This window comes from Periplaneta americana, chromosome 12 (genome assembly GCF_040183065.1).
Source record: "Periplaneta americana isolate PAMFEO1 chromosome 12, P.americana_PAMFEO1_priV1, whole genome shotgun sequence".
Classification (NCBI taxonomy): Eukaryota; Metazoa; Arthropoda; class Insecta; order Blattodea; family Blattidae; genus Periplaneta; species Periplaneta americana.
Genome location: NC_091128.1, coordinates 145,010,247 through 145,033,311, shown reverse-complemented (window position 1 = coordinate 145,033,311; position 23,065 = coordinate 145,010,247).

Sequence of the window (23,065 nt, the reverse complement as noted above, 5' to 3'; positions counted from 1 at the left end):
ATTAGACTATAGCATTTTGACATAATATTCTATGAGAATTAAGAATGTATCAGTATTGTGGAAGAGTTACATTGAAATAAGTAAATTTACTAACCATTATTTATTAAATTACTTTCAAAATTATAATTACAAATTTTACGTATAACAGTCTATCTTCTTGTAAAGGTCCAAAATTTTAGCTACAATAGAGTTTTATAACGAAAACTTCTGGGACGTCAAGCCTGATGTATGCAGGTAGCGAGCCGGAAAGAAAATTATGGAGACGTGAGGCGCCATTTAATGCTTCCTTCCTCAGTGTTTCATGTAAAATACGATAAATTACTCACCATTCATAACTATATAACTCAGCTAGTACACACATATTCACTAGAAACAAAGAAAATTCTCACTAATTTCCATACATTCAGTACATAACATTACTTACTTACTTACTGGCTTTTAAGGAATCCGGAGGTTCATTGCCGCCCTCACATAAGCCCGCCATTGGTCCCTATCCTGAGCAAGACTAATCTAGTCTCTATCATCATATCTCACCTCCCTCAAATCCATTTTAACATTATCTTCCCATCTACGTCTCGGCCTCCCTAAAGGTCTTTTTCCCTCTGGCCTCCCAACTAACACTCTATATGCATTTCTGGATTCGCCCATACGTGCTACATGCCCTGCCCATCTCAAACGTCTGGATTTAATGTTCCTAATTAAGTCAGGTGAAGAATGCAATGCGTGCAGTTCTGTGTTGTGTAACTTTTTTTCCATTCTCCTGTAACTTCATCCCTCTTAGTCCCAAATATTTTCCTAAGCACCTTATTCTCAAACACCTTTAACCTATGTTCCTCTTATCCAAGTTTCACAACCATAAAGAACAACCTGTAATATAACTGTTTTATAAATTCTAACTTTCAGATTTTTTACATAACATTACATGCATACATAAATATACATACGTACATGCACACATACGTACGTACATATATACTGTACATACATACACACATGTTACATTATGAACTCACCTCTACACGCACTTCATTCACATACTTAAACTATCACTGTCTACATTGTTACTCCTTCCTTTAGACATGCATCCTGATAGTGCTGTATTTTCAAAATTGTCTCATAATAATCTCTTTCTATTATCTAACATTATTTGAAATATATTAACATTCTATGTATTTTAGCTTAATTCTGCTACATAGTTTGTATTTCAGTGTTTAATTAATAGTTCTTAGTATTTTGTTGTTTAATTCGTAAATAACTCTTGTATACATGTAGTCCTTATCTAAATCAAATTGTTGAATTCTTTGTAAGTTGATATATATGTATGTATACTTTTTGCTGGTTTAGTGAAAGAGAAGGCCTTACGGCCTTACAGTAACTCTGCCAGCTAAAATAAATCATCATTATTATTATTATTATTATTATTATTATTATTATTATTATTATTATTATTATTATTATTATACTACACATCATTTCAGACCTCGCACCTCGTAGCCATTGAAACCACTCACTATCTCTCGTGTAGTCCGGATTTGTGCGAGCCGGGCCTCGCACCTCGCACCCGGCATGTGTCGGTTCAGAAAAACCAAGCGTTAACCGAGCTATCAACTTTAGAGAAGTTAGTAACATTCTAGATCTCAGGAGAGGTATCCGTTAAATTTCACAATTACATGTTAAAATTTAAGAGAATAATACGATAGAAATCTATAACCCGGTCCTAAAATGTTCATAATAATGCAGTAGAACCGCGTTCATTCAGACTAACTGAGGGGAAAATCAAACCTGAATAAGTGAAAGGCCGAATTATAGAGAATTTGCCGGTGAAAAAATTATTTCGGCGATTATAAAAATAATGGTACTATGTAGTTGTCTAATTTGACTAACTTAGGGTGCTATTCATTGACATTTCGCTAGCCCGCGCTACGAGCGTGCTAAAGTAGCCCCGACTATCGACTGGTTAATTGTACAGGATTCATATCATATCATATCATATCATATCATATCATATCATATCATATCATATCATATATCATATCAAATCATATATCATATATCATGTATCGTATCTTACCTTATCATATCATATATCATATCATATCATATCATATCATATCATATCATATCATATCATATCATATCATATCATATCATATCATATCATATCATATATCATATCTTATCTTATCTTATCTTATCTTGTATCTTATCTTATCTTATCTTATCGTATGGTATCGTATCGTATGGTATCGTATCGTATATCATATCATATCATATCATATCATATCATATCATATCATATCATATCATATCATATCATATCATATCATATATCATATCATATATCATATATCATATCGCTGACACTGGTTTATGAATACGAAAAACGTTAGTTCACTGATCATCCACCGCAAGCCCGCGCTAGGAATGTCTATGAATACGGCCCTTAGTGTTTAATTCTAATGTTTTACAAGCATATGAAACACAAAATATTAATTTAAAAATTATGATTTTGAAGTTTTTTGGTCCAAGTCAACTATTGCACAAGAAGTGCATACTAGCTTCTACAAACAATATGGAACACAAAACATTAATTAAAAAAATTGGTGTGGCTGTGTTGGGGATACAGCCGTGGTTACTGAGTGAATACGTATCGACAGATTTAGATGCGATCTTACGGTAGTGGCTAGAAACATTTTTTGTTGTATACTTTTAAATTATACTCACTTTGCTTACTAGCTAAATAAACGTTAAATTTCGTTTGGCACCAAAATCAGTCTACATTTATTTCAATCGTGTTATTAGTCACGATGTTATGGCGTCGGAATGGATCATTCGTTACATCGAAGTTTCCGTCCTGGTACTCCATAAATATTGGTCTGATTTTAAAGAGTTATTCACGTCAAAAGGTAGGAGTTCAAAGTTCTTTAGTGCGAATGAATTACAGCATAGGAAGTACTACAGGGTGATCCGTTTGGGTATGGATAAAATAAAAGCACCATAATACATTTACTACTGCACTTTATTTGTTGAAACTATGTGCATACAACACTGAAAGGTGAGAGATTCCTCAGAGCTCAACATGACCTCCATTGCGCACTCTGCACAATTCATAACGGTGATGCAATTCAGCCCATGTCCGTTGTAACATAAGAAGGATGATTTGTTGAAAAGCTTGAGTAATTTTTACTCTCAGATCATCAATGTTCCTGGGTTTCTGTGAATAGACGATGTCTTTAACAAAACCCCACACGAAGAAGTCACGAAGGGTTAGATTTGGGGAGTTTGGGGATCAAGCCAAGAAATAGCTGCTTCTCGTACTGGGTTTCGCCTGCGGCCTCCTGCATGTTTTTTTTTTTTAACACAGAACCTGTTTCTAACTGTTCGATACCACAACATTATGGAATCGTATTAAGGTACATTACGCACATCATATTCACGTCGAAATTCCCTTTGAACTTTTTTAACACTCTCAAATTTAGCATACCAAAGAACACATTGTGTCCGCTGTTGATTTGTAGTAGCCATTTTAATCATCTACGATTTTCATTTGTCCTTTCAGTTTATGTGTTGTTGATTGTCATATATGGAAAAGCCCATCTTTTAATCATAATATAACCAGCAAGAAATTTTTCCTATTGTCATAATAGCTTTATAATATTAAATTAATATTATCCATACCCAAACTGATCGGACTGTAGTTTTGGAATTTTAAGACTGTGATTTAAAGAAAGAGGTGAGTGTTGTCTGCACTTATAGCATGAGCTGCTGTTCTTTATGAGCATCACGGTTTTAAAACAAGATAAAATATCTGATATTCGGGTTACAGTCCACAAATTGAGTTAGAGCTGTATGTATTTGAATGTATTTTATGTTGGATAATTTTAATTTGTATCATGTTTTTCACTATTTACATTCACTTCTACCTTAAATGTATGGACTATTAATCCCAAAGCGTCATGTGTAAGAAAGAGCTGTTCGAATTATCGCGTATTCCGAATTAGTGAAATCAAAATTAGCCGGGTTTCACTGTATATGTCGTCGTCGACCAGAAATACATATATCCTTCTTGACATCACGTGGGACTGTAGAGGACAATTCTTATAATTCAACATTTTGTGAAAGCTCTAATTAACGGATCCGCATGGAAAACATTGAAATGTGCAGTCCATAAAAATGCATGCAAGCTCGTTAGTCATGTCGTTTGTTCACTTTTTTGTAATTATACAAGGCAACGTAGTTAGAAAATTTGATCCAAGCTGCACATAAAATGCACAAGAGTTGTCAAAAAACGGTCTACACCTACATTAATATGAGATGGAGATCAGGCGGTAGCGCTTTTGCCTGTTGATTGAGATTTGCGCATGGGCGTGGGTTCGATTCCCGCTTGCGCTGATTACCTGGTTGGATTTTATTTCCGAGGTCTACCCCAATCGTAAGGCGAAAGTCAGGTAATCTATGACGAATCTTCGGCCCCATCTAGCCTAGTACCATCTCGCTAAATAACATAGTAGTTGATACAACGTCGTTAAATAACAAAGTAAAAAAAGTACATTGGAATGTATTATGCAAATATGGCTTTCAGGTAGTAGCTCCCTGCAAAGCCGGTTTGAATAATTTCAAGGAAAAATTGTTCCGGGGCCGGATATCGATCCCAGGACCCTTCGCTTAGAGCGCGAAAGCTCTGCCGACTGAGCTACCCCAGGAACTATACACGACACCGTCACAATTTTTCCTTTGTATCCGCATAACTCAAATGAACTGGAATGTTTTTCAGGGACGTTACGCAAATATTGACATATATTGACGCTGTCAATTTACGTAGAAGCAGTTGGCGATACTGACTAATCAAAAGAACGAACATGCGGTAAATTGATAGTGATAAATCGAGCTGCAGAAATTATCGCGATGTATGACTGTGATTGGTTGGAATTCAAAATTTCATTACACTTCATTGGCCGAAAATGGAATGACGTAATATAAACGATATAGTAGGTTATTTTACGACGCTTTATCAACAGCTCAGGTTATTTAGCGTCTGAATGAGATGAAGGTGATAATGCCGGTGAAAATGAGTCCGGGGTCCAACACCGAAAGTTACCCAGCATTTGCTCATATTGGGTTGAGGGAAAACCCCGGAAAAAAACCTCAACCAGATAACTTGTCCCGACCGGGAATCGAACCCGGGACACCTGGTTTCGCGGCTAGACGTGCTAACCGTTACTACACAGGCGTGGACTAAACGATATAGTTGATATAAAAATAAATTCCTCTACAACAATATTTTCTTCTGGTCCACGTGGTTTCGTTGTATCGAGATTTCACTGTACTACAAAAAGTACTTTATAAAATGTTTTTTTTTTTTTTTGGTTTGTGGAAAATCATAGAAACTGGGTAAGAAGAATTTTGGAACGTGACGCCTCAGAAAGGCCTAATTGTGTACTGACCTAGTTTCTAATCGCCAGGAATGCTACCTGTAAGAACACGAGTGTGGGAGTTACATGTGAGTGGGCCCGCGTCCAGTTCACAAAGCATATCACAGTAAAGGCTGGTTCACAATGAACCGGGAACGGAAACGACAACGAGAACGAAAATATTGTTAAAATAAATGTATTTAAATGTGAGCATTCACAATTAGCTATTGTGAATGCTCACATTTAAAAACAATTTTTTAAACATTATTTCCGCTCTCGTTGTTTCCGTTCACAATAAATCGGGAACGGAAACGACAACGAGAACGAGAACGGAAATATTGTTAAAATAAATGTATTTCTAACTTGTAACCCACTAACATATAACAAGAAAATTAGAAACGTTTTAAAATCTTCAATTTGATTAAATAAATTTATAGCCTATGTGTATGAATTAATCAACCTATATTATATTTGTATTCTATAATTTTTAAATAAATATATATATATATATATAGTCCTACTTTTCACATGCGTTATTATTCTTCTCTAGTGTTAATATTATATTATATAATTCCATTGCCGCTGTAATTTAAATTTTAGTTCCCATTTTATTTTACTTATTCATTTTTGTTATTATTTTTTTATTTTCTGTCTTTCTCTTATATTAATATTGTATTATATAATTTCTGTAACTGTAATTTTAATTCTACTTCCTATTTTATTTTATTTTATATTCTCTTATAGGCCTATTAATATTATATCTGAACTGCGACCAAACACGAGCACTGCTCATTCGGTCTCAAATTTTGTTAATACTACTGTATCTCCTTTTTATATTGTTTGTGTTATTTTATTTCTATTTCTCTTGTTTGTTTGTAATTATATTCTTTATTCTGTATATTTAAATTTAAATAAATAAATACATAAATAAATAGATAAATAAATAAATAGATAAATAAATAAATAAATGTGAGCATTCACAATTAGCTATTGTGAATGCTTACATTTAAAAACATTTTTTAAACATTATTTCCGTTCTCGTTCTCGTTGTCGTTTCCGTTCTCGGTTTATTGTGAACTAGCCTTAAGCACTACCACGGCTCGCAATGCACAGACTTGCATCACATCAAATGCGCACGTGCCGCGGAAGTAGGGAAATGACTCTCTACAGTTCATTTCCGTGAGATAACAGCAAAATCGGTGGCAAAGGGTTGACAACCCCTGCACTCAGTCAATGCGTGGAAGTGACGGAGTGGTTTGCACTGCCGCGCCGCACCCGAATGACCGCCCACTCCTGCTTGCTTTAAAATAGAATTCAATGCTTGCGCCTGCGCTGGGTTCCTTTTCAAAATTCTTGTTCCATTTAACCCGTATTATCGACTTTATATCACGGCCGTCATCTACCGTATCGCCAAAAAATCCGATAGATTAAATAAAAACGGTTCTTCTGACCTACGATGCCTCTTAAGCTTGCCCTGTTGTGAGAAACTAACTTACGTGAAAGTAATCATAGCAGCAAAATATTGACAAACACGAAATGTAGGGGAGTAGTGGGTACAGTGAGACACAAAATATTAAGACATATGTATGCAAGTGATAATTCAAGTATTTATAAAATCAAGTGCAATAGAAATAGATATTAAAACATGGAGTATAATAATATATAAACAAAAATGTTAATAGATAAAGGACATAATATACAATGCGTGTTTGTAAAAAAAAATGCAAATGTCTCACTGTTCCCATTCAGGAGGGTACAGTGAGACACCATAGTGTCTATTAACAGACATTGAAATGATTTACATTTATTTCAAAAGAAAACAAAAACTTGCTGTCTCTTTACCTTGACATGTTCTGTAGGCTTATTTAGAATCATTTTGATGTCTGACTTCGAAACCATTGAAACATCTGAAACATTTGGAAAAGTGAATTTTCCATGATATTTCAAACTTTTGCGAAAAAATGAAATGAATTTTTGGTGACAACAAAGCTTATAATTATAAGAATTTAATGTAATTCTTTATTATTTTTTAACATTTTCTTAAATTTTGTGAATAATTTTTTATTTATGAAACCATTAAAATGTAATGTATCCATTATTTTAAGCTGCAGTTCCTAAATTGGTTACTAGTATGATCATTTTTTATGTTAGTTACTGGTAAATGTAATATAATTACAGTTTCTTTTTGCAAATCATTGGTACATGGGAACAGTGAGACGTCTCAGTGTACCCTTCAATGGCATGTCTCACTGTTCCCTTTACGCACAATCCATTTAAAAATGACGCCATCACTTCAAAATTAAAACAAGAAAGACGAAACCTTGCCAAACATAATCTCAAATACCATAGTATTAGGTAACAAAACATTCATATTTATATCTCATTTGTATATCCAATATAACCTTCATTAAACACTAGCCAAAATTTTACTTCTAGAGTGAAAAATTACGAATTATTTTTTCATCACTCACCTTTATAAGTAGAATCAAATCGTGTATGAAAATACTGTTACTTTACTCATGCAACATACAACTCCACTGTTACCAATATCTCAACATCAAAATTTACCATCTAATAAAAAATGTCTCACTGTTCTCCTTGTCTTAATGTACCCAATTCTCCCCTACTACAAACGAAACCATTCAGCGGACTCTTACAGAAAATTCCACATTGCCCCAGACTCAAAACAACAAACAAACGTAAAAGTACGAAAATTGTCTTGTACCCAAGCGACCCTGCAATTTCATGCATTACATTATTTTATTGTCACTTCGGGATACCGTACACTTACATTTATAATCGCACAAATATTTACGAGTTCAAACATAATTATTCTTACTCTATTCATCTATTTTTCTGCAATCTAATAGATATTAATTTCAGTTAATATTCTCGAGTGTTAGTATATTGCTTATAACTTTATAACCCTTAAATTGACAAAGTATCCTATAGAACACAACAGGTTAATAGGGTATATGCTTTAATTTTAATAGAACAATAGAAAAAAAATTAATAGGAAATAGTAATATGCGTTACAAGAGCGGTATGTTGAAGTTTTCATTTTCGAGGAAAAGATTGAAAAAGCGAAACGTAGTTGAGCTTTTTTAATTTCCGAGAATTGATAGAAAACATACCGCTCGTGTATCGTACATTATTTTGTGCGAAGATCCTTTATTACATACCTGAAAGAGGAATTTCTAATTAGTTGCAATGAAATCTCCATCTTGGTTTCTGTTCAATGACGGCAAATTTGCAAAACAAAAAATATCTATCTTCAACATTGTTGCTTTAAAATATTTTCTGTGTTTACTATACTCCAGCAGGCCGTGATATACGTCTGTCTTTTTTTTTCCCAGTGTATGATGAATCTGGAATCTTGTTGATTTTTTCACGGCTTCCTTAATGTTACTTTCATCACGAATGCAGTAACTTTTGTGGTGTTGTAAAGTTTACTTAATTTTTGCAAATATTTAAAAACAATAATTAACAGTGCAATTTAGGTTAAATTGCAGTGGTAAGTTTCCAATTTATAATTATTACTATATTGAACGTCTCTAAAAATAATATGTTAAAAGCCTAAAGCAGTAAAATCAATATATCACTTAAGCGATAAGAAGAGGGAAATTGTTATGTGTGTTAGGTTGGGATTACTGAATGTGGAATTTTAGACTTTCCGCGAATTGGTTTTGTGCGGGAACCAAGCAAATACGCACGATCTCGCACAAATTAAAATTTCAAAGTACTATAATATTACGCAACATATAAAATATGGACATTGCGTTAGTAGTTTTCTTTACAGTCCGACACGGTTTAATAAACCAGTGTGAGAAATGAAGTTTTGCCAATTTAAGGGTTAATTTGAATTTTTAATACAATCAGGTACCTTACTGTAATAATACCGGTCAGCTGTATACTATTAGCATTGACGTGAGTGCGAAATATCGCGGACTTGACATCTAGCGGAGCGGCGTGGAATTACGTCCACAAATACAAATATTAACATAGCGGAAATCGGACTATTGTTTAAAACTTGAGGTACTAATGTGGAATAATACACGAGACACTTAAGAGTTGAATAGTACCATATTTAATGTAACATTATTTTATATCAAAGTTGCATATTATGAGAAATATTGCATGCTTCATATTATTTTCCGTAATTAATTGTTGTGTATTATTTCTTTGCTTTAGTGAGACAAAATTAATTCTGACATTAAGAATGAATTTACAATAACGCTTTATATACCCATTGCTGACAACTGCAAAGATAAAAATGGTAGTAATCTGATGCTTGTAATAATTAGTAAAGGCATGTGGACGAGAATAAAACTTAATTTGATAAAACTTTAAAATGTCCAATATATTTTAACTTCTATTCATTTATTAGACCTAAAGAAAAAAGCTAATTTTTATTGTTCTATCAACACAGAGACAAAGCCATTAGGCCTACTAAAGAATTTTGTTGACTCACGTTTTATGAACTCTCGGAAATCGAAAGTACGTTTTGGAGCAATTTGTAATGCTGAAATTGTAGCAGTTATAAACAGCACATTTATACACCCTGACATTTTAACACAGCACTAATTAATAAAACTATTAACTAGCCCAGCAACAATATACATTTCAGTTGATTACAGCTTGTTTCGCGAGTATTTCCACACCGGCCGCCTTGGCAGCAGCACCAGCGTCGTTCGCAAGTAAAACTGCTAGCTGTCCGGTATTATTGTAGTTTTTTACCGGGGCGTATTTTGCGGGCTACCGGAGCTACCGGCGGTAGCCCAAGGAAATTACAAAAGAAAAAGTTTATAATATAACATAATGTAATAATTTTGTATTATTAGTTTTACCATAGTAATTAAAATTAAAGTAATTGTTAGATATATTTTGTGTAATAATAGGGTCAGCGGTAGCCCAAACCCTTTAACCAGTATACGTCCCTTAGGTACCTTAGGTACTTGATACAATGTTGAATAAAAAATTGTTAAGCATACTCGTACATCTTTTAATATTAGGCGTGTAATTTAGAATAATTATTTATTTCGTAAGGTGTATAGAGTGTGGAAAAAAGCATATAATTACTTTTTAAATAGCAGTCTATATTTATTTTTACATTTTCGAAATATTCTCACAATTTAGTGTATGGATAATTAATTTTACCTTCCTGCTTTCAATTTCAGTACAGATTTAATCAGAATAACCTTATTCAGACAATATAAATTATTTAGACATTACAGAAAGTTATGAATTCTATTAAGAAAACAAATTTACAAGGATGAATAGTGAATAATTTCGAGGGAAAAATTGTTCCGGGGCCGGGTATCCAATTGGATCGGTGTCGGGTAGAGTTCCCGGGTAGCTCAGTGGGAGAGCGTTGGTACGTTTAACCAAAGATCCCGGGTTCGATACCCGGCCCCGGAACAATTTTTCCCTCGAAATTATTCAAATTAACTTTACAGGGAGTTATTCCTGAAAGCTTAATTTGCAAGGATGAATAGTATTCGCAACATTTGTTGTAATTTATTTATTTCGAACTCCATTGTTAATCTAATAACATTTTAATAAAGAAACCGCCACCGGCGTAGCTCAATCGGCTAAGGTGCTTGCCTGCCGACTCGGAGTTGCGCTCGGGCGCGGGTTCGATCTCCGCTTGGACTAATTACCTGGTTGGGCTTTCTCCGAGGTTTTCCCCAACAATAAGGCGAATGTCAGGTGTTCCATGGCGAATCCTCGGCCTCATCTCGCCAAATACCATCTCTAAATAACCTAGTAGGCTAATTAATACAGCGTAGTTAATAGCTAATTTAAAAAATAAAATAAAGAAACCAGATTAGCAACATGGTAACTCCGAAACCAACCATTTTCACTCATTGACTTTATAACTTCTTTACTATATTAACTTTTTAGGAAATTACTTGGCTGACTAGTTTCGAAGTGTTATTCTTCATTGTCCAAAGCCTAGTGAAAGTCTCGTCCTACCTTCTGGTTTCCTGTTGTGTTGAAGTGCGTTCGAAAAGAGTGTGGGTTTTGAAATTGAATTGAGTGTTCAGGATGTGCTCTGGGTGTGTTTTTGTATGTTTGTAAATTTCATATTGCGGTCAATCTTTATTACTCTACTACCACTTCTAATGGACTCCTAACGAATATTCACACGTTTATCACTGGGATTGTGGCGCTGGAAATCAATTCAGAACACTTTTATCTCAGCCACGACACATTTCAATTTTTATTGTACAATATAAATGCAATAATCACTACAATGACACAATAATTTTTGCAGATAACACAGAAACATCTTCGGAAACTTTATTAACAGAATAACAGTTTCACTTCACTTCCACTAGATGACTCTTGAGTTCCAGCAGGGATGCCAATATCGGCAAACGAAATGAAACTGTGAGGAAAGTTACAACAGGTGTGCTAAACGTTAGGAATGTTACAATAGGTGTGTAGCACGTTAGATTAGGTTAGGTTAGGTTAGATTACATTAGGTTAGATTAGGTTTTGTTAGGTGTGTAAGATAATATGAATGGTTACCACAGTTGGCGACACTGCAATCATTCTCCCATTCCACCTCAAATAACGTCACAACGACGGAATATGGCCGCCTTCTTCCTTCAAGTACGACGATTTTCCTATATAAGTAAGGAACCTATTTAGAGCGGGTTGGGTGGGACAACAGCTCTCCCAGTGATCACATCGAGTTTCTACTACTCCACACTACAAAACTAAGGTATTTTCAATGTTTGTTTTTAATTTCCTATACTGGCAGTACAGTAATAAAATTTCACCCATATTGCTCTAGAGTGTCAAGTTTCTGGTTTTTTGGCTGGATGTGTAGTGTTTTCATGTCAGTGTCTATGTTGCTGTAGTTGTGATTGGAGTTTGTGATATGTTCTGCGTAGGTTGAATTGTTGTGTAGTTTGGTTAAGGCTATGATATGTTCCTTGTAACGTGTTTGGAATGATCTTCCAGTCTGTCCAATGTAGCGGTCGATGCAACTGTTGCATGATAGTTTGTGTACTCCTGTTAAGTTATATTTATTTGTCTGTCTTGTCTGTGTGTTAAGATGTTTTTGTGTGTGTTCTGTGTTCTCTATGCAATGTTGTATTTTAGTTTTTTGAAAGGTGATGCGGATTTCGAATGTGTTCTTGTTTCCGTATGTTAGCGAGATGCATTTGTTTTTTTCTTGTGTCTGTGTTGCGTTTCCTTGTTTGCATTTAGTTGTTCTTATGATGTTGCCTATTATGTTGGGGTTGTATCCATTTTCCTGTGCTATGTATTTGATAGTGTGTATTTCTTCGTTATATTGTTGTTGGTTCATAGGAATGTTGATGATGTGTATCATGAGTCGGAATGTGTTTTGTGGAATGATTGGAGATGCTGTGTATCTGTGTTACCTTGGTAGTGGGTTTTCTTCATATTTCTAACATAGGCCTATGTTTGTCGTCTGTTTTTGTTGTTGTGATGTCTAAGAAATTTATGGATTTTTTGTTTTTCTGTTTCTAGTGTGTAGTATAGTTTTGGATGCATTTTGTTTATGTGTTTGTGTAGGTTTTCAATCTATATTTTATTTCCTTTGCATAGTATCAATTTTGTGGAATAATTGTAACAGAAAAAATAGACGAACAAATTAAATACATAAACAAAAAAATGAAAGGAAGTTTAAAAAATTCCAAAAATGAGTATATACTGTCGTTTAAGAAAAATTAGTTTTGTCACACTACATGCCAGTGCAATTAAATTTTCTAAATTCCATCCATAATATTAAGTGATATGTGCCTAATAGATTTTGTATTTAATATTTTGAATGAAACCAATAATACAGTTACAAGAAATATTCCATAATTATTTCTCCCATTGGAAGCACACTACTTTAAACCAAGTCGAAAAAAAAGTGTTTTTAAAATCTGATTTTGCAAGGTCTAATTTTCCTTCATCTTTTACTGTTATTATCCAGCATTTTAAGTCTAAAAGCAAAGACTACATTAAAAAAAAATTCTAAATGCCATTAAAGTTCAATTTCTTGCTTCGGTTTATAGTATTCGTTTCATTGTCCCGGAAAGAAGTTGGAATGTAATGCAATGTTTTGTGTAAATAACAAGAAAATTATGCTGACTAAAGGCCCATTCACAATGAAAATTAAGCATAACCGTAACATAAACAGAGAAGTTTGCGTCCAGGCTACCAAATGGGATCATTCACAATGATTCACATAAACATTACCGTAAGACGTTAACATGAAAATTTGCAAACTCCAAACTTTCATGCTTATGCTTACGTGATTTGCAAACATAACACAATCGTGGAGCGCTGAAGTATACGACAGAATATGTGGAAATGGCGTCGTTGTTATGTTTCCATGGTTACCAAGTATGGTTGTTGTTCTGTTTATGTTCCCATAGTAAATGATGGTATGACCAGCGAATAGGGATTATAAAGAATGTACACTTCGCGTCGGTACCTTTGATGTAGCCGGACTAATTTCAATGACCTTCAAGCCAGCTAGAGCGTGAGATTCTGGTTTCTCTCTAGAGTTGGCGCTGACATCACACCAGCTAGCAGTCGACACAGCGGAAATATAACGCATATAATTAATACATCTAAGTACATTATGTACTCAAATAAAATAAATTGAATCCATAAAATAATACATCAGTCATTAACTGTAATGTCTAGACTCTAGAGTTCCTTTATAATGAGAGTTGAGACGTTGACCCCAACAACGATTAAAATATGTAATGATTTGATAGCGCTGAAAATGGAAAAACAAAACTCTTATGAGAAGTAAAACGATATACCTATATTATATTATATTATATACAAATATTAAACGAAATCGATACTTAATTTTATAATGTATTATATTATTTTATAATATAATTTATTATATCTGAAATATAAAACATTATTATTACAACTAGTTTGCCACTGAGAAATAAGGAAAAGCTGTTAACTTGAATTTATTTGAAGCAAAGCGTTACTGGATTATACAATAAGGTAGGCGATATTTGGATCCTGTGTCTCAACTCTATACTCAATTACTATCTTAGCGTGTCCTCGATTACACTAACCTCTAGCGCTTGAAAGTGGAACTATATGCCGGTGCACAGAGAAACAAAACGCAGGAAAATTCGCTCAGTGTCCATTCTTTATAATCCCTATTCGCTGGTATGACTTCTTGATTTTACCGTAACGTTTACATTCTTAAGTTAACGCTTACGTTATGTTTAATTTTCATTGTGAATGAGCCTTAAGACTTGCGCGTTCTTGAGCGATTCCGCTATGGGAGAGTCTGCAAAGCTACGGTTTGAACCTAGTGTACATGTATTCATTCCAGTTGAAGTCCTGTCCAAACTTTATAATCATCCTGTAATGAAAGCTGCACTGTGTGCAGACTATAGTTGTAATTATTCCTAGACTATAAAAATCACGTTCCGTCGCACTGCACTCAAAACAATACTTAGCGACACTGATGTCGGTGTAGTGCAAGCTGCAGTATTCTGTAGGAGATCCATCCACTGTCATGTAAGTACATCACAAAGCGTGTCCCCAGGGCGCAGTGCAGGAGTGGAGGGAGCTTGCTACCAGACACAAATTGTTACCTCATCAAAGGTATTCTGAATATGGATCTTGACCTATGACCTCAATTTCCGCGGTCGTGTGATGATGCTTTTTTCATTTTAGCGAATTGAGTCCGGAGGTAGAAGCTCGTTATAGCATAATGAGTCAATTTAATTTTCGCTTCTCTTCCTTTATAGCTTAAAACAGTACATGTTCACAAAGTCTGTGATACACAATTTATAATGATGCGTATGTTCTACATCCTTCATCGTAAAAACAAAATTATAAAAATGTATGTTTCAAAATAGGCATATGCAATAATAGAAGTAATATTGCCGACTGCTGTATACGTCACAGAAAAGACGTGGAAATGTAACTCTGTACGGTGGCTATGGGTGTATTAATGATGGAGAATTACAATCCAGCGTTATGAGATAGTAGATCTACAGGGCTGCTATTTTATATATTGACCGCTAACGCGGTGTTTTGCTTCTCGACGGCTGGGCTTGTCGCAGCCGGCCGCACTCGTACGTTAACCCCGCTACTTAAAATGTGTATAAAATCGTACCTTATACAGGGACATCATTTTATTTTTACTAACATTTTTAATATTAACCTGTCTATATCTTTGGATTAATGATCTAGAACCGGAAACACCGCTTGCTCCCCCTTCCAAGACTGGAGTTCGATGATACTGGCGTAAAATGCAAATCACTTTACTAGGTATAGGAGGGAAGAAAAGTAGTTCATCCATTTATGTAAACTAGGAAATATCGCAATTTTCAGTTTCATAATTTTCATTAAGTTTTTGTTTAATCAAAATACAGTACTGTATTAACAACAAGTGTTTTTACTGAAAAATTGAGCTATCCCTTCCGGGCTTATTAATTCTGCAGTGTATATTGTACTGTTACAGCACATTAGCGTACATTATAGAGAATGAAGTTAAATTGGAAAATAATCATAATATGGATATTTAAACACATTTTTGAAAATGGTGGCCGTTCATTTCGATACAGGCTTCAGTTCTTTTGTGCATATTATCGCACTATAGACTATTGTACCTAATTCCAATTACCAGTTTCGTCCTTCGTACGAGTAGCTCATGTTGAAATAATTCTATACCTACTCTACAAAAAAAGAGTACCTTACGTACTGTAAATTTAATCTTCACTTCTGCCCGATCCGAAAAGATAAAATTACTCAGAAATGCTATCTACTGTCCGTTAAAGTGGTTTTGTCGCAGGGTCTTAGAAGGGGGGGGATCACGTGACAGTTAATTACTTAAGGAGGCCCTTTTATTTAAGTTATTTTAAACAGTTGTATAATATTACGTAGACGTCCAATTCCTAACAGAAATTAATGTTTTCAGAAAAGAGCTAAGACAGCCCAGCTACTAGACTTTACAGAGGGGCGAACAGAAACATGTGGGGGAAATCGGGATGCGAAGTAGGCAAATGGACGACAGTACCTGTGCGAAAATATGATTCAATATTGAAAGCTTTTTCGTCATTGGAAAACGCGAACATATTTTTGGAACGTACTACACTCACTAACTCAGTACTGCATACGCGGCCTCGGTTCTGTGCGGAGAATGGTTGGAAGTTTAGTAGTAGAGGGGGTGGGAGTGAAATACATTCAAAAACTCAGGTACAATAAAAATTGAAGTAAAAATAAAATGATGTCCCTGTAGAATATGCTGGAAATGACGTCGTCCCTCGGCTATCTCCTTTCCTTTTCCCTTCCCCTTTACGCCCAGAACTGCTCTATAAACACTAGAGGTGGGGTGTGACAGCGTTTTACAAAAATGGAAAAAAGAAAAAAAGAAAATGAGATTTGGATTGAAAATTATCAAAATTTCATCGTCTCCTCCCTTGAAGAAAGTTTACATACAGGAATATTACCTGCGTGTATGAAGAGTAGGACATAAATAGCCTACAACTTCCAAAGTGGCTTAAAATCAGCATTTCAGTAACATGGGTATTGGAGTATATGTACTTGATACGATCCTTATCCAGGTGATATATCTGTAGACCAAATTCGGGAGAATAGGTTGCAGGCAATGTAGAGTAACCACTGGGAGGACTATTTATCTTCCCTATTTTAATTTAGTAATCAATTTTGTGATTCTGTTTGCATTATTATTGTTATTATTATTATTATTATTATTATTATTATTATTATTATTGTTATTATTATTGACTTCTTAGGGGAAAGGGACTGGCCACCCTAACCTGCCTCATGAGTGATGCCTTATTGGTGTCACTTATTAGGTTCAAGTCTGTCTCCGGACAGTTACTAAACAATAACAACGTTTTCTTGACATACGTTTTTTCTTTCCAGTTGGTTTATAGTTTGGCACTTTCATTGTTGTTCCATTTTTTGAAGATACTTAGGGGAGAGTCGGGTAGTATCGGACATCGGGTAATATCGGACAGTGAGTTTCTTTCATCTACCACACGATGATAGTACCTGATTGACATGGTTACGTTTCTGTGATGTCGCATAGAGAAACGTAACCATGTCATTCAGGTACTACCATATGGTGGTAGATGAAAGAAACGCACTGTCGGATACTACCCGCTGTCCGATACTACCCGACTCTCCCCTAACTGTTAGAAATTATTTAATTATTCCATTTGTAATTTAAAATTGCAATTAATTACATAATGATTCATTACGTAAGTAGACCTATATACTTTTTCTGCACAATAAAATATTTCTGCCTGCCTTACGTGATTCGTTTTCGTTATTCTTTGCGCCAATAAATTTTGCTATAGGATGCATTTCTCTCGCGTCAACTTCAGCCACGCCTTTAGTACCTTTTTTTTAAGTATTACCTGAAGCAATGTGAGTTATTATATAAAATTTTCACCCTTTCACCTGGCAGGCCAGCCTGATTTTCTGACAATATCAAGTCTAAACCCAAGTCTTATTTTCAGTGAGTCGTATTACTTTTTTGGGGTTATTTTACGACGCTGTATCAACATCTATGTTATTTAGCGTCTAAATGATATGATAATGCCGGTGAAATGAGTCCGGGGTCCAGCACCGAAAGTTACCCAGCATTTGCTCGTATTGGGTTGAGGGAGAACCCCGGAAAAAACCTCAACCAGGTAACTTGCCCCGACCGGGATTCGAACCCGGGCCACCTGGTTTCGCAGCCAGACGCGCTGACCGTGTGGACGTCGCATTACTAAAATTATACCAACATATGGATCTCTGTTAAATGAATTTTATGAAATTTAACGATAAAATTAAATGAGATAGCATGTAAAAAATATGTTAGGGGAAAATTCACAAACTATTGGGGGAAACACGGAAATTTTAATTGAAGCAAGTAAAGAGATAGGTTTGGAAGTAAATCCCGGAAAGACAAAGTATATGATTGTGTCCCGTGACCAGAACATAGTACGAAATGGAACTATAAAAATCGGAAATTTATCCTTTGAAGAGGTGAAAAATTTCAGATAGGCCTATCTTGGAGCAACAATAACAAATATAAATGACATTCGATGGAAATTAAACGCAGAATAAATATGGGAAATGCGTGTTATTATTCGGTTGAGAAGCTTTTGTCATCCAGTCTGCTCTCAAAAAAGCTGCAAGTTAGAATTTATAAAACAGTTATATTGCCGGTTGTTCTATATGGTCGCGGAACTTGGACTCTCACGTTGAGAGAAGAACAGAAGTTCAGTGTATTTGGGAATATTGTATTTAAGAAAATATTTGGGACTAAGAAGGATGAAGTTATAGGAGAATGGAGAAAGCTACACAACGCAGAACTGCATGCATTGTATTCTACACTTAACATAGTAGGAACGTTTGAGATGGGCAGGGTATGTAGCATGTGTGGGTGAATTCAGAAATGCATATAAAGTGTTAATTGGAAAGCCAGAGAGAAAAAGACTATTGTGGAACAGAGACGTAGATGGGAGGATAATATTAAAATGGGTATGAGGGAGATGAGATATGATGGTAGGGACTGGATTAATCTTGCTCAGAAAAGGGACTGATGGCGGGCTCATGTGAGGGCGGCAATGAACCTCCGGATTCTCTAAACGCCATTTGCAAGGAACTAAATATTCAAGCATGTAAAAATTATTAAGATTTGCGCATATTTAATCAATAAATGAATTCAGATCCTAACGAAATATATTTTTTTAGTTGGTTATTTAACGACGCTATATCAACTACTCGGCTACTTAGCGTCGCTGGACTTGGCGAGATGAGACCGAGGATTGGCCATAGATTACCTGACATTTGCCTTATGATTGGGGAAAACCTCGGAAACAACCCAACAAGGTAATCTGTCCAAGCGGGAATTGAACCCACGACCGAGCGCCTCAGACGACTGAACTTTACATTGATGGCTGTGAATGAAATATAAAAAATATATAAAACTCTATTACCAATATCAGATGTAAAATTAAAGTATCTTGTCTTAGAATATTAATGTTTTGTCGAAATGTCTACGTTGTTTTATTGTTTGAAAAACATTGATTTCAAAGTCATAATGCAACAGATCTCTTATCATTCTGATATTAAGTTTAAGATATAATATATCACAATGCCTTTTGAGGAGACTATGTAGAACTAGTCTCAGAGAAGTATTTCTTTACACTGAATAGAGCTTTTCTCAGAAGATCTTTGGGTTCCTTCCTGTCGAGACAGTCTGTGATTAATGTCTGAAATTTTGACTTGGCAGAATAAGAATATATACTGTTTGCGTTTCACCGCTTAATGACATTTGAATTTAAGCTACCAAAGGAATTCTAAAGAGAAAACTCAGTGATATGAAGATTATACAGACTTTCTCGTAATGCTACATGTTACAATCGTTTTGAAACATTTCAATTATGTTTGGCACCGATGGTATTCTTCTTTATAGATAAATTTCTTCAACTGTCATTAGAGAGGAATGCATAATGATACCGATACTGTTTGAGGGGGTGACTATGATCCAGCACTGCGATCTGGCACAGCTTTGGTGCTAAACTCCAGTAGGGAGATAACCGGATCCTATGAATGGAGCACGATGATACAATTGTATATTTATTTATTTATTTATTCATTATTTCGCTAATAATTGTAACATAAAATATAAAATATGCAGAAAAACTTTAGCTCGCCCCCTGAAAGAGTAGAACTCGTGCTCAGGGGCGGATTCCTGAATTGAAATTAATAATTATACAACACAATTTGTCTTATGTGTACTGTGTAATTATAGTATATAAATTTAAATGTACAATTTTTCAATTTTTATGAAATCCATACATAACTTTCTAAATTTAATACTAGAACTATTAGAATTGACAAGGTTAGGATATTTATATATAAATTTGTTATATATTCTTGGGGCTAAATTACTACTATGATTAAATACTGTAACAGTGTTGCATTTTGATTCAAACAATTTTAAAGAATTCATACCTTTTGTTTCATAACAATGAGAATACAATTCAAAATTATTTCGATTTTTATGTATGAATTTTATTAATACAATATAATAAATTTGTCTTATAAGCTACCTTGTTTTTATGTTATTAAATTAAAACAATGCTTTTCAAGATACTAAAGACAATGAACATTCAATTCAAAGTAAGCTTATTTGTACTTATTACTAGGGAGCGGATTTTTATATGCTAAAAAATTTAAATATATTTATTTTTATGTGCTAAAAAGTACGAAAATATTTACTAAAATAATATATATATATATATATATATATCTATTTAAATATGACAAAAATACCTTACTTAGCTTGGAAAAAAAATGTTACTAAGTACTCACCAACCACACTTGAGTGCTAGTAGTTGGCCGAGAATTGCAGTGAACAACAAAGGTCATCTCCAAATTCTCCATCACAAATGCATGCCGATTATCTCTGAACAACGACTTATGCTGTGAAAACGATCTTTCCACATCATAGGATGTCAGACGTGCATATTTAAAGAGAGGAATGTCACAAACACCTACAGACACACCCTCCAATACTTGAGCAACTTTATACATTTTTTTTATATTCACTGTTTTCCCCAAACACATTCTGGAATTTGTCCCTTAGTACTTGTGCTTCTGAACCTGGTAGCGAGTCTAGTTTAATTTCCACGGCACGCACCTCCCTGCTTCAGACAACAGGTTTTTGGATGTTTCGAGTTTTTTTATGGTGTCAAACAAAAAGCTTAGATTTGCTAATAGGAAAGCCAAATCGTTTTTTAAACAACCATTTTTCAGTATATCTTGAACGATATCGATTGACGAAGCCCGATAACAGGGAATCACAAGATATATTGTCTTACTTGATAGACATGAGCGAGAGTCGAGAGATTTGTTTAAATTAAATAATGTTGATACCCGAGCTCTGATCTGTTGTGCTTGACAAACAAAGCGTGGAATGAAATCATCTTCAGTAACAATAAACATTCCTAATTATGTGTTACAAGATCTCTCCTCCTTGTCCATGTTAACTTATTCTCTAATAATAACACTGATATGCTGCCTAGCAGTTCTCAGAACTTGATGCGATACTATTACAAAAATGGATCACGACTACATCACACAGCGCTTAGAAACACGAAGCAACCAAGGATTCTTAAAAAAAGATAACGTACTTCTGAGTGATATATTTGATTTAGTTTTAAAATATTTAAAATATCTTGTAAACAATTATTTAAGTAAAAAAACTTCAAGATTTATGTGTTTATAATCGATTTCCTGAAAATATGTATTTACATAATTTTTTTGTGAAAATATGTGTTTTTATGTGAAATAAAATTCCGGTTTTAAACTTGAAACTTCATGTTCGGAATTTTTAACTTTGTTAATTGTGTTTTATCACACGCAAAAAGAATATTTAATTACATAGGATTCCGCTTCTTACTTATTACTCGCATTAACTCTCTTTTAATTTTATTATTCATAGTGTAGGATTTAGTATTGTTTCACGCGTTAAGGATAAAGGATATAGGACATTCTTAGTTCTAACTTACTTCTGTAGAATATCAGGAAAGAGAACGTAAAGAATTTCGAGCTAACTCTTGATGGCAGAGATGTGAATTGTTGTCAGTGTATTAACATGGATGTGACGTGTTGCGAGATGGTAGGGGCAACTATCTTGACATGTCTGTCGCTACAGGAAGGAAGACGCATTGGAGCGTGAGCTGGCCATGTATAGATATCACAACACACGACTATCTCCATGAACTGAAGGGTCAGGGTTCAGGATAGCTGCACAAGCTTTCAGTGAAGAGAAATATAATTCTTCATAACACTTCATGAGGATTTTATTGTTATTCGTTAACCTAGAATTGAAGACCTCGGTGCAAAATCCGGTCAAGTCCAGAAATGAAAATTTTACAGGAGATTGAAAGATAATAAAAAAAAAACTTTCCACAAAAATTTAATGTGCATTAATTCCAAACTGATTTATTACACGTTAATTTAGGAAATTAGTGGGTTTTTATGTGGTTACCAATACTTTTGTTAGTTCTCTTTCGTTCATAGAATTTTTTTAAATGGTTGGACTTGAATGTTTTTGTTCCGAAAATACAGACGATTTCTTTATCATGTTTGAACTTAATTTATTTCTTGTTTGAAAATGAATTTACGAAACTTACTTCAGCCTCGGGTGAGTTCCCGTTGAGTGGTTTGTCAATGCATAAATGACATATTTTCAAACAATTATTATTGTTTTATATTTTAAGTTTAAAGTGTTTATTGCTGCCAATAACAGTAAGATTATAATAGTTTTCTTAACTTGGTTATTTAACGACGTCGTATCAACTACTGAGTTATTTAGCGTCGATGAAATTCGTGATAGCCTAGATCATATATATCCAGATAAGTCGTCCTTATAGGCTTTGACGTTAACAACTTTTGTCAGGTTTACTACGCTGCCATCTAGTTGTTACATAACGAGTCGCCTCATAATTTTCATTTGAATTGCATTAGCGACTGTACTGCCATCTCGTGTTCGTTTACGGCGGACGGGTGGCGATCCTGGCGGTTGTTCTCTTCAAAGTGATGCCGATTTTAACATAGCGATGAGTTATCTGTTACATATATGATCTAGGGTGATAGCGAGATGATAT